The sequence below is a fragment of the Amblyomma mixtum genome, chromosome 10 (genome assembly GCF_055824585.1).
Source record: "Amblyomma mixtum isolate Tamu chromosome 10, ASM5582458v1, whole genome shotgun sequence".
In the NCBI taxonomy this organism is placed as follows: domain Eukaryota; kingdom Metazoa; phylum Arthropoda; class Arachnida; order Ixodida; family Ixodidae; genus Amblyomma; species Amblyomma mixtum.
The window spans coordinates 73,678,787-73,692,473 of record NC_143021.1 but is presented as its reverse complement, the minus strand read 5'-3'; the positions used below and the strand labels follow the sequence as shown (position 1 = coordinate 73,692,473).

At 45.1% G+C, this 13,687-nt stretch overlaps 1 long non-coding RNA gene across 3 annotated transcripts; it reads right to left on the bottom strand.

The window, feature by feature from the left end:
- Nucleotides 1-2,495: 2,495 nt before the first annotated feature.
- On the bottom strand, nt 2,496-9,798 carry LOC149326124 (uncharacterized). Of its 3 annotated transcripts, none has more exons than XR_016286096.1 (6): nt 9,640-9,798; nt 8,649-8,705; nt 6,533-7,063; nt 6,394-6,468; nt 6,273-6,329; nt 2,496-2,623 (listed from the first exon to the last, which is right to left on the bottom strand). It is a non-coding gene; the product is annotated as an uncharacterized LOC149326124 (long non-coding RNA). The 3 variants fall into 3 exon arrangements; XR_016286099.1 differs by having other exon boundaries at nt 6,533-6,845; XR_016286097.1 differs by lacking the exon at nt 9,640-9,798 and adding an exon at nt 8,820-9,624.
- Between the last annotated feature and the right edge of the window lie 3,889 nt (nt 9,799-13,687).

Genomic DNA, 13,687 nt, shown 5'->3' with positions numbered 1-13,687 from the left:
GGTGTGCTCCCTGTTTTTTTTTGTGTTTTAGAATACCAAATAACTTTATAAAGCACACATTAAAGGTTATGCACAGCTTACATACACTTACAGAAAGTGCTGCAGTATCGAGAATTGTGCAAGCGTGTCAGAGCAAGGGAAGAATGATTTAGAAGGACTTCCCAAGGTAAGCACCTTTTAGCCTCCTGCTGCCTACTTGCACAATGAAGACATACAAATACACTGAACAGAAGATCCTTCCACACACACACACAAAAACTGAAGTTACACAGCTGCTCAGCCTAGTCTGCACGGGTGCACCTTGAAAATGCGTTCAAAAAGTGATGAATGACATGAGGAGGATCACAGGACAGTTCATTCCTTGTGCTCAGTTTTCTTTCAAGACGTAAAATAATGTAAGTCTTAACAAGGGATGATATCATCACAGTCTTTGCAACAAACTAAAAAAAAAGGATGACTTCTTAATGAGCACTTTGGTTTGGTTTGGTTTATTGGGGTTTAACATCCCGAAGCAACTCAGGCTATGAGGGACGCCGTAGTGAAGGGCTCCGGAAAGTTCGACCACCTGGGGCTCTTTAACGTGCACTGACATCGCACAGCACACGAGCCCCTAGAATTTCACCTTCATCGAAATTCAGCCGCCGCGGCTGGGATCAAACTCGCGTCTTTCGGGTCAGCAGCCGAGCGCCGTAACCACTGAGCCACCGTGGCGGGTCTCAATGAGCACTTTGTACAAACCATATGAGAAATTTCCTTCTAATGTATTCACTACACGTTAACTTGTAAAAGGCTTGCACAGACTCTCCACATTAGGCTTACATATTGAAATCACCGACCATAAAAGCCCTATGCTTGCACTGGTTCCATGACTGTAGGCTTCCTTCGTTAACATGCCACATTTGGCAGCTAACTGATGTTGAACGGATAACGCGTGACATTCAGGTGGAAATAAATACTTCCTCCTCTGGTTTGGTTTTGTTTGGTTTAACGTCCCAAAGCGACTAAGGGTATGAGAGACGCCGTAGTGAAGGGCTCCGGAAATTTCGACCACCTGGGGTTCTTTAACGTGCACTGACATCGCACAGTACACGGGCCTCAAGAATTTCTCCTCCAAAGAAATTCTAGCCGCCGCGGCCGGGATCGAACCCGCGTCTTTTGGGTCAGCAGCCGAGCACCATAGCCGCTTAGCCACCGCGGCGGCCGCTTCCTCCTCTAGGAACAAATCATGCGGAGAATATGCCTGTAGCCCGCTCTAAAATTTTTACTGCCACTGAGAGGAAATCCCACTGGATTAGTAAAGAAAAAAAAGAGTCAGGAAATCGAGATGAAAAGATGCCCAGCTAAGATACTACAGCACACTTACAGCAATTATCAATATTGCTGTATGTGTAGAAACACACTAAGAATGAAGGAAACAATATTTGTATAGCACTGGATAAATAAAACTGAACAGTTAAATCTTTACAGCGATGCAAATTTGTCTTCATCAGCATTCTCCTTAGGTTACTAACCTTGCAAATTATGACATGTCCTCCAAGGTGGAAATGAACACAACCAGGCAACTGACTAAGCGGAGCTGTCAGGATCCTGTGTCACGCTGAAACAAAGTAGTTCCGCATTTATGCACCTGTATTCAGCCCCCAGTGCCGACTCCACTCACCGATCTGCAGATTCGGTCCTCCGTGAAAGAGACTGCAGCACCAACGATCGCACCACCTTGCGTACAACAGCGAAAACGCCCGAAGACATGGCCCGATCAGAGCAATGTGAAGTGAGTGACGACCGTAAACCGCAGACTCTGTCTACTCCTCGTTACCCTCCCCCATGGCCAAGCGCCTTCCTTACCCGATAAAGGGCTTTCAACTCATCTCGACCCATTTCAGCGTTGGACAGAGCACGCCGTTGCGGTCACTTCGAAAATAACCTCCTGCAGGTGGCAAAGGGTGCGCTGTGCGATGTCAGTGCTCGTTGACGATCCCAGATGATCGAAATTATCCACTGACTCCAGTCGGAGTTGTTCTGGGGCCCTTCGCTACAGATCTGTCTCACTTTCTTGTACCACTTCGACGTTTCATCCCTTACCCACAGCGCGGCTGATACAGCTGAGGTAGTGGTAGTACAGTGTTTCCCAATCAACCACTGTACGTCCAGCGGACGTACGATGTACGTCCCTTTACGGATGTACGGATATCCGTGGGAGATCCGCCGACCTCCGACGGACCTCCGAGGGACGTCCGACGGAGGTACATTTGTAACTGGAAAGATCTCCCACGGACATCCGATACGGATATCCGCGGATATCCGCCGCGGATCTAAAGAGGACATTGGCATGTTGCAGGCCTTGGTGACTGCAGCCACTAATATAACTGTCATATACTAAATGAGTTTATATACAAGCCCACAAAGTGTTTCTATATCAGGCACAGGCCTCATCGTACGTCAAATGCATATGTCTATAGGAAGCAACCAAACACAAAGCAAGTTGTCTTAAAATCAAACAATTTTATTCAAGGCATTAATGCATGCTTTCAACCTTCAAGAGGCATTCTTCACGCTCTACGCTGGAAGAGGTCCCATGCAATAGGACGGGTTACTGTATGCAGGTTGTATTCCCATGTTGAATCTGTTGTAAAGAAAGAAGTTTTTCCCAAGAAAACAAAAAAAATGCAAAAATACTGTCACTGAAAGGGTACATGATTTGTGCAATTTTTTCATTTAAATACACAGAGTCTGAGGAACAAACAAGATGACGTTAGTACATACCTCTCACAACTACAGTGTTCCTTTGATTTCTTGGCTTTTTCAGAAACATGGTTCTCAAGTGTCACTGATGTTACGAATTTTTCCGGGTACAGTCACGTTTCTGTTTATCGTGTGCAAAAACGGGGTGGAGGTGTGTCCCTATTTATCCGCGACTGTTTTCACTATGATACCATAGACGACTTTACCTGCATGTGTGACGACCTTGAAACTGTTGCCATCATGTGCAAAAACATTGCCATCGTATGCATCTACCGACCGCCCCAGGGCACGCTGTCAATTTTTTTAAACTACATTGAATCACTCATGGATTTTGTCAATTCCCGGAAGAGGCATGTAGTGATCATAGGGGACTTTAATATCGATCTTAACTCTAATAACCCTGCTAAAGTTCAACTTCTTGAAATTATGCTTCAAAATGGTTGTGAGAACGTCATTGAACAGCCTACGAGAGTCACATCGAATACAAGTACGCTGATCGATTTATGTTTCACAGATTTTTCTAAGTCTGCTAGTTGCTCCGGTGTACTTTGTTCAGGACTGAGCGATCATCTACCAATTTTTGTAGCATTACCGATCGCCACACGTACACAATGCACAAATAATACTATCCGTATCATCAATGACAGCGGAAAAAAGACCTTTCATTCACTTGTTGAAAACTTGAACTAGGCGAACGTATATAAGGAACCCGATCCATCTGTATCCTACGATATTTTTATGTCCGAATTACAAATTTGTTACGATGCTGCATTCCCCCTCACAACAATTGTTCGGCACAAGAAAGCAAGAAAAGAATGGATTACGAATGACCTTTTTAAGCGCATAAAACACAAGGATAAGCTGTTCGAACAGTTTCTGCGGACGCGTGATATTGCAAAGCTGCAAGAATTCAAACGGTTCAGAAACAAACTTAGCTCTGACTTAAAGAAAGCCAAGTGTAGATTCTATCAACATAAGTTCGAAAAGTGCGCAGATAACCCCCGAAAAACATGGAAACAATTCAATGAACTAAACGCCACGCACGTTTCTGGTATACCATTTGAATTAGTTATAAATGGAGCCACTTATTCGGAGCAAAACTTAGTTAACCTTATCAATGATCATCTAGCTAACGCAGGTGCTGGAAACTTTTCATCTCTTTCATTGCCTCACAGCAGTCTGGAGAGATATATAGGGCAGACGCTGCTTGAAAGTGCATTTTTAAAGCCCACTTCTGAGGATGAGATAAACCTTATCATAAACTCGTTCGATAACCGATCGGCAGCTGGCCACGACGACATTAAAGCCGCACCTATAAAAGAAACTGCCCATTTAATCTCAAAACCGCTCGCTTACATCTGCAACCGCACACTCGCTTCGGGAATCTTTCCTGAGAAAATGAAGATAGCTCGTGTCGTCGTCATTCACAAGGGAGGAAAATACAGTGACCTGAACAACTATAGGCCGATTTCAGTTTTGCCTCTTTTTTCGAAAGTGATGGAACGTGTCATACACAAACGCCTCGACAATTTTTTGTTGCAAAAAACATCATATCAACAAAGCAGTACGGGTTCCAGAAAGTAAGATCAACTGAAATGGCCCTCGTACAAATAAAAAATAAAATAATTAAAAATATTGAGGATAAGCTGTACACCGTTGGAATATTTCTGGATTTTCGCAAACCCTTCGATTCCATCAAACATCATATTTTGCTAAGAAAACTGGAAATATGTGGAATTAGGGGCATAGCACTTCAACTCATGCGCAGTTACCTTGAGTCGCGTTTTCAGTTCGTATGCCTACATGGCTATAAATCAAACACAAGGACTGTAAAATATGGTGTACCGCAAGGATCTATATTAGGCCCTTTGCTCTTCTTGATCTATATAAACGATATAGTTAACATTCCTCAAACTGATGACATAGTACTATATGCAGACGATACGAATGTATTCTTCTCTGGAACAAATCTTAATGAACTTGAAAACACTGCTAACACGTGGCTATTAAATCTTAGTGTATGGCTAAACTTAAATAGTCTTGAACTCAACGAGAAAAAAACTAAATTTATGCTTTTTTGTGCAAAAAACAAACCAATAGATTACGATTTTAAGCTTCGCTACGGCTCTTCCTACCTTGAACGTGTCAGCTCCCATTCCTTTCTAGGAGTTAAATTCCATCACAACCTAGGCTGGAGCGACCACATAGACCACACCCGTGTCAAGATAGCGAGAGCTATTGGTATGCTTTCCCGGCTTCGAGATCTTATGCCTTGCTCGCTGAAAAGACAGTTGTATTTCTCTCTTATCCATTCTCGCATCAGTTATTGCCTTCTTATCTGGGGTACTTGTAACAAAACTGACTTAGAAAAAATATCGGCCCTGCAGTCGCGTGCAGCTCGGTTACTTTTACCTGCAGGAAACAACACAAATAGTTGCTCGGCAAATACACAGTCTCGAATGATCCCGGTGAAAACCATGTATGAACTCAAAATATGTGTGTTTATTTATAACGAAATAAAAACAAATTACATTAATTTTTTTAACACGTACCTAAACAGATCTACTGGTTACAGCTTGCGTCAGACTTCTGTTGTGGTAAATAGGCCTCGTACTAACTACGGAACACAATCAATTGAGCACCAAATCATGTTGATGTGTAATTCTCATCCGTTTGTAATAGATGCAGCTAAAAATAGTTCCACGCACAGGGGTTTTAAACGCATCTGTTCGTCTTTCTTTTTGTCTAACGTTTTGTCCTAACAAAATGCTTACTTCTGGTTCCGTTTGATGTAACCCTGCTGAGGGGGAGTTCTATGGTGCGGTGGCCTCATGGATTGTTCATCGTAGGATGTCGTGCGGTCTGTGTGGCATATCGTGCGGTCTGTATGATATGCCATACAATTCGTATGATATGTCGTGCGGATGGAGTGGTGTGTCGTGCAGATTGTGTGGTGTTCTGTGGTGGATGGTCTGTGGGGTTGTTGCGTCGTAGAGCTTTTTTTTCAGCAGGGAATGCTGTATCGGTTGGAACAACCCTAATGTATTGCATTTCTGTACCATTTTTGTATATTATTTAGTGTGTATTATTATTTTATTATCTGTATGTATTTACAAGAACTGTTTATGATGCGTCTGTTTTGTAAGCGATGGCAAAGACAGCCTTTTATTGTTGTATAATGCAATACCGCTCCTGCTGCTGTACCCAGGCGAGGACAAGACCCAGTCAGGAGGTTTAGGACCTCCTTTTGTCTTGCCTCGTGGGCAATACCTGTATTCATCATTAAAATCAAAGGCGCCAAACCATACACACACACACAGGAGAAGAAAGAAAGACGAGACAGAGCGCCTGTGTGTGTGTGTGTATGGTTTGGCGCCTTTGATTTTAATGATGAATAACTACCAACTAGCCCAACAACAAGTTCTTCTACAATACCTGTATGTTGCCCGAAGGAGAAATAAACAAAAAAAAAACAAAAAAAGATACTGCCACTGAAGATCATAATAAAAAATACTATAGCTGTAATATACCTGCTGACTATGTCACACATTCGCAACCATCAATTGCACGAACCGCCCACACACGTGCTGCAAAGGAAAAGATGAAGAGTGCATGAGGGGAGCTGATAATTTCAACACACTTCGAACTTACATGTAGACCAATGCTCTGTAGCGCAAGCTACAACACGGTTGCTCTGAATGGGCTGGTGACGTCCGTGCAGCAACCCTGAGGGAACAGGTGGACAGGTTGTGAGTGGGCAACATGCACTTACACTGCAACTAAGACATACCTGTCGACACTACAATGTGGCACATTTGCAACAATCAATTGCATGAGCTGTCCACATACACGCTGCAAAGAAAAAGATGAAAAATTAATTTCAACATACTTCGAACTTACATGTAGACTGCTGCTTTGTAGTGCAAACTATTACATGGTTGCTCTGAATGGGCTGGTCACGTCCATGCAGCAATACTGAGGGAACAAGTCGACAGGCTGTGAGAGTGAGCAACATGCACTTACACTGCAACTAATACATACCTGTTGACACTACGATGTGGCACATTTGCAACTATCAATTGCTCGAGCCATCCACAGGCACACTGCAAAGGAAAAAGTGAAAAATGCATTTGGGGAGTTGGAAATTTTAACACTACGAACTTACATGCAGACTGCTGCTCCGTATTGCAACCTGCTATAGCAGAACAGTAGCACAACAGGCTATTCACGTCATACCGGCAGAAGTTTCATGCAATAGGAAAGGTTAACGCGTGCAGGCAGTACTCTCATGGTTGAACTTGGTATCCCAAAAAGGGATGCTCTGAAAAACAAACCAAAACACAAATAGAATACTTTTACTGAAAGGTTAAGCAAATATTTAAGTGCGAGATACTGTAAGTAAAAACATTAATGAAAGACAATATCAAGAGAATTGCGTAATTTTGATCCATAGTTTCTCCAGCCTTGCTGCCACATACCAATGCAACTCTATGATAAGATAAGAGGTGCACAAGAGTTTACAGTGCATATAGCACACACATCAAAATCAAGCTAATAATCTACAATGTCACCGCGCCATCCACGGCTTACAGAGGTATGTTACCTTCGGGTTGCAAAGGTCTGAAAAAAAGAAACAATACGAGAGCAGGCAATTTTTTTCCCACCGGTTGCATGAGAAAAGATAACACCACATTTATGTTTCCCTGCATATTACTCGAATAGTAATAATGAAGATAAATTTTCAAGCAGGCTACGAAGTTAAAAAAAAAGATTTGTAAAGGCACAAAGAAAATCGGCATGGGACAATATGCGGTCAGGAGTGTTAGGGCTGGAAGAATTTGAAAATGGACAGTTTAACAGCTTTGCACACATTAAGCAAGAACATTTCATTAGGAAGCTTGTGAAGAAGTAGTGGAACATAACAGAGGCTGGTATGTTCCCTTCATCTAATATGAACTTTTGGCACTATAGTAGAATGAAAGTCAAGAATGCAGCAGCGAATACCCCTCAACAAAAGCCTTTCAGCCAATGCCATCGACTGGTTTTCATGGTGTGGCGGTTAATCACATTTCACGGAGGTACATGCCAGCCACCTGGGATTTCACGTTAAGGAAATAACTACGACGTCTGATAACTGGTCAATGCCACTGGATGGAAGGCATTCGCCACTGCATTCTTGAGTTCTGTCAAATTATAAAAGCCGTTCATGTATTCGGAGGTGATGGGCAGGTGCGTAAGGAGTTCAGTGTTCCTCAGACTGCACATATATTTCATTATGACTGTTTCTGCAACAAATAGTTTAGGGTTAGGCATCTGTAGCTACGAGGACAAGTTTAAATCTTGCACAACTCTTATGTAGTAACCAACGGAGGTGAAAATATTTCTTGAAATGCAATATATTTTGCTTAAAACCACTGCAAACATAAAAGAAGAGATATACTCCACTGCAGACAGCTTTGTGCCAGTGCATGAACAATGTGTTTGCAGTGCAAGACACTACAGCTACTCCCACAGGCAATCACATCCATACTGAATGTCTAAAAAATTCAAGTGTAAGAATAGGAATCCTTAGCACACACCTGCAAGCTACCTGATGACTTAGTGGTTAACACAAGGCTCAGTAGAGAAAAGTTTGTGGGATGTGGATTTCCAGAAAAATATTTATTTTTACACTGCCTCACTAGGCAGACAGCTGAAACTTGTTGAATAAGTTCAAACATCTTAAACTGCTCTGGCTAACAGCACAGTACAGAAATTTTTCCCAAGAACTCGCATCCCGAAAACTTTTATCTACCACTGTACAAGTACACTGCACTATAGCCAGATGCCCTCCACTGCACAGAGCAAAGAAAAATAAAGTATCAATCATATGAGAGGAAGAAATTTGCACCGTAGTTAAAACTTACCTGTAAGCTGCTGCTGTACTCTCAGGTAACATAGGTCATAGGTCAGTCACATCCATACTGCATGGCCAACGAAACAAAATATGAGAGAGCAACCTGTACTGCACTTTGTCAACATAACGTAGACGTCATGATGCAGCAAAACATGGCCTTTGTTGAAACAAGCCCGCTCACAAGGTTCGCTGATGAAGCACCCAGCCGGCACTAACAACAAATCTGATGATCCACAGCTCCACAGGAGTAAGGAAGAGAGGTCTGCTCACAATCCAGGGATGTGTATCTCTAGGTGTGCCATATATGGACCGGCTACCTTGCTCAGCACTGAGCCTTACGACCATGAACATGTTTGACAAAGCTACACCAATGCACTGCATGGCCTCATTGTAGTTAGTACGCAGCGATAATAGGTGAATAACGTGTGACCGAAGTTCGGAAATTTAAGAGAACACTTCAGTTTTCTAAACAATGCTACTGCACAGCGCAAATTATTGTGCTGTAGATGGCTGGAAACATCCATTTGACAAGCCTAATGTTGAAACAAGTCGATAAGCTGTGAAGGTAGACGAATTTTACATTATTTTCAACCTACCTGCACTTTCCAAGGCATGGCATAATTTAGGCACCAATACACTCTGCACGCGGGCCACATACACACCGCAAAGACAGTAAGAAAATAAGAAATCAGTCGCGAATCACTGCAAAACACACACAGCCCCGACGTTATCCTTTTCGTGCGTTCTGTTTTATTGCTATTAAGAACTTACGTACAACTGCCTTAAGATTCACACCATGCATGTGTACACCTCGTCTCAATTTTTTTTCGTAGTGTAGAACGAGAGAGGCGCGATGCACTGGCTTACGGAGCTTCACGACAGGCTCGCGAACGCGGGCAAACACGTTTGCGGCAGCTATCGCATCGTACTTGTAACTTCCACAGCACTTTGCTCATCCCACCGCAACATCATCAAAGTAATCTTCAAGCACAGTTACTTACTTGCAAGTTATAACACGCCGCTTCTTTCGTCCGAGGCAACAAAGAGTCGGATGCAGTACGACGTCGGGGCTATTTCACGACAGCTTCGGGTGCAGAAGAAGGTCTTGACGAGCGCATAGGTGATTGATCACATTTATAGCACAGCCAAGCAACCGCAGAACAAACCGCATACTGTAGCAAAAATAAAGGTCGAAAGAAGCACGATGCCACGAAAAACTATGCAAAGATCGCACTGTTGGGCACCGCGCCGCCCGCGACGGAACTGGTGGCTGACGGATTGGATTGGATCGACTTTAAGGCCTGTCGTTCTGCCGCGGCTTCTGGTAGGAGTTTAGTTTTCATTTTACTGTAGTTTTCATGGAAGGCAGCATGCCTCGGTTACCTCGGCGGATTGCTGGAACAGAAAAGGGCATTGATCGCAGAAAGTCACGCAATTAGTTTAATTCAGGTTCTTTCATATCAGCACCATATTCGAGTGATGTTAATTGATTAATCCGAATATGCAACTAATTGCCGGTATAAAAATTTGATCGGCTGAATTTGTCGTTTGCAAAATAGAATTTCTTTTAATTTTTTTATGTGAGGAAAAACAAAAAATGTATGTGATGTCGTAGGTTCAGATCCCTACCGGCATATTCACGGATACCCGTCGGACGTCCGTCCGCGGACATCCGCCAGCTATCCGATAACGAACGTCCGTAGGACATACTCCGAATCTCCGATGCGTATGTCCGGATATGGACGTCCGTAGGCATGCCCTACGGACATCCCCACCTGGCACTGGAGATTCGGATCTTAATCGTACGTACTACGGATATCCATGGTTGACTGGGCTCCGTCACCCGTCAAAACGCCAGACTTCAATGTCACAAAAACTCTGCTGGCTATATTTTGTGTCCCCTTTTTGTTCCCTCTTCTACAAGAGACACATGTGGGATACAAGACCTCTAAAGTAATAAACTCAAACAAAGTGTCAAACACGTAACACGGAATAAAATGAATGCAAAATAAATTTGCTCTCTTGAGATCAGTCGGCCAGGAAAACACTCAGTTGAGGCCACAAATGAGGATATCAATTTTTTCCCCGATCTACGAGCGAACTTAACAGCTGTTCGCGAAGAGACAAAATGTAGGTCACGAGGAGGCGAAGGCAGTCTTGCTTAGAACACACGGCTTAGTGCGTCTACGTTCGCGTTTTCCTCGCTTCTAACAGACAGTAAACGACACCCGCTACAGCGGAAACTAGTGACTCTGCCTCTTTCGCTGTGCTGCGCTTTTCTCTCTCTCTCTCTACTACCGTGGTAGCTAACGTCTCTGCCTCTTTCGCGGTAGACGCGCTTTTCTTTCTCTCTCTACTACCGCGGTAGCTAATGTCTCTGCCTCTTTTGCGGTATACGCGCTTTTCTTTCTCTCTGTACTTGTCTTTCCAGTTTCTACGGGAGCTACAGTACGAGAGCGATTCGCCTTCACAGACTGGCAACTTGTCCCTTTCTTTGCGCTTCGCGCGCCAGTCGCGACGTCCCATAGCGAGTGCGCAACGCTTCCGATGGGACCGTTCTTTCTTTCTCTCTGTTCGTGGGGGCAAGTCAGACCTCCCACGAGTCGTCCATTTCTCGCGCAACTTTTTGCCTCTCCAATGAATGTGAAGTTCGCCTCTACCTAGCCTTTTGATTTTGCGCCTACTAAGTGGCGTCATCTCGAATCGCGGCTTTCTATCGCGATAACTGTGCTCGGCCGAGCGCTTCGACGGTTTCTTCTTGGCAATTTTCTTGCCCCTGTCACTGCGGCCTCGTACTATCTCTCGCTCTTTGAGCCGTTCTCGTGTTTTCCTTGCGCGCGCATGCCGCTTTCTGTGGGAGCGCGGTTGCTCCCGTGACTGCAGCGGAAAGAGAGAGCCCGCATGAGAGCATGTGACTTTGCGCCTCTTGCTCTCTCTGTGCTCGGGGCAAGATTCACCCCTGCCTCGCTCCTTTATTTTGAGCTTCTTGAGCCTCTTGTATCTCGGTTTCATCCCTGGACACTCTTTCCCGCGCGAATTCTGGTATGATTTCTTTTTGCAGTTTATTCTACTGTCCAGACCTATGTGCCGGGACACACTTACGCGCTTCGCTTTGCGCGATAGTAATGCCTCGCACATTTCTTTAGCTCTGGTTCTGACGCTAGTTTCAGGGCTGACAACGTGACTGACTTTACTGAAGTCATTTTGCCGGCGACGCTGGCGCTTCCGATGGTGGAAACCCGTTTTCGCGCGTTTGCCCTTTCTCTCTTTTCGGCGGCGCCCGTCTTTCTTCTGCCTGCCTTTCATCTTTCGGCGGCACCACTCTTTCTTTTGCCTGCTTTTCATCGTCTTTCGGTGACAGCTGTCTCTCTTGAGTTTGCCTTTACTGTTCTTTCGGCGGCAGCACTGCTTGTCTATCACCTTGTGGTGATAGCTCTCTTTTCGGAACTGGCTGTTACTTTCTTTCCGGTTGCAGCTTTCTTTCTCGTGCTTTCCTATCATTTTCTCTTGAGGAAGCACATGCTGCTTTCGTCGCCTAGGTTCCTGTTCTCTGACAATGTCACTATGATTCTCAGCCGATTCACGTGCGCTACCTAGATCAGACCTGTCTTTAGCGTCTTTACTAGCGTCCTCCAAACTGCGTTCTTCCTCGTCAGCCTCTACGAGTGCACATTCGTCCTCATCTTTCTCGGACGGAATGACGTCTACCGCCCCTATGTCGTCTGGAACGTTCTGTTCTCCACTGTCGTCCAGCCCCTTAGTTTCTCCAGGCGCAGACGAACCAGTGTTTTCTACTGACTTTACTGCTGACACGCAGCTCTCGTCATGCTCCTGACGCGTTTCAGCCAATTTCGGTTGAGGGTCGGCTGTGCACTCAGTCGCGGTGTTCCCGCTACTGCAGCTGCTTTCTGGAAAGTCGCAAAGCTCAGAGCAGTGCGAAAGCACGGGACTCGTTTCGAATCGCTCGCTGCAAACACTAGCGCACAACTCTGCGTCCGCAAACTCTATATGCGTCCGCATCCGTTGATCGGAAGTGTCGGGTTTCTGCATTTCTGCCGAACGCGCTGCACAACACGGTGTGCCGACCTCATCTACTTCGCTTGCGTCGGCGCAGGCGTTTTCATTCATGTCCAGACGGACGTCCTCTCTGCCCTGTTCGGCAACTTCTCCTGCTTTCGACACGCTAGGAGATTCGCTTTCCGGTAACTCCGCCACAATCTCAATGGGCGAGACCTCTGTTAGTGCATCGTCCGATGCTGTGAATACCTTATCCGATGGCATAGAGGTTTTCTCGGTTGGCGAATGCGGGACAATTCCCACTGTTACAGCAGCAGTTACATCTGCCAAGCACGGACTACGTTCCTCTGTGCCGCACTGGCAGCTCTGCTCTACAGCTACGCACTCTACCTCTGTGTCACGATCATCCGACCCTTCAGCATTTTCGAGCCACTCTAAAATGTCGGCTTTAAACTGGTAGGGAAAATCGTTAAACGATGGGGTGCTATTCTCTCGCAGGTACCTTTGGCGAAGGTCCAGCGGTGACACGTTGTATCTCGCCAGTAAGAAGCTTTTCAGCTCATCGTAGTCCGCCAAGCCGTCGTCCAACAGGCGCTTGACAACGTCATACGCTTCACTGGAAAGCAGGGCTACCAACTTCTGTGCCCAACCATTCCGCTCAACGCGCTTTCTCTCGCAGACGCGCTCGAACTCCGCAAGATATTTCGCCATATCTTCGGCGATCACGAAGGGCTGCGGCCTGTCTCTCAGCTGATGACCGTTGGTCTTACGCAGAGCGAACAATGTTCTATCTCTCTCATAAAAGATCTCGTGTGCTTCAAACTCCAGGTCCATCAGTTTCTTAGCGCGCCGTTTTATCTCCTCTTCGCGATCACGGCGTTCAGTGATCTCTTCCCAGGCCTCATTGGCTTCCTCAGCCGTTACATTCTCCTTCCGCATGATCTCAAGAATCGCATGCTTTCGTTTTGCGGGGCCCAAATCAATGCCCAACTCTTCACAAATTTCGATGAGTTCTTTCACTTTGAAGTTCTC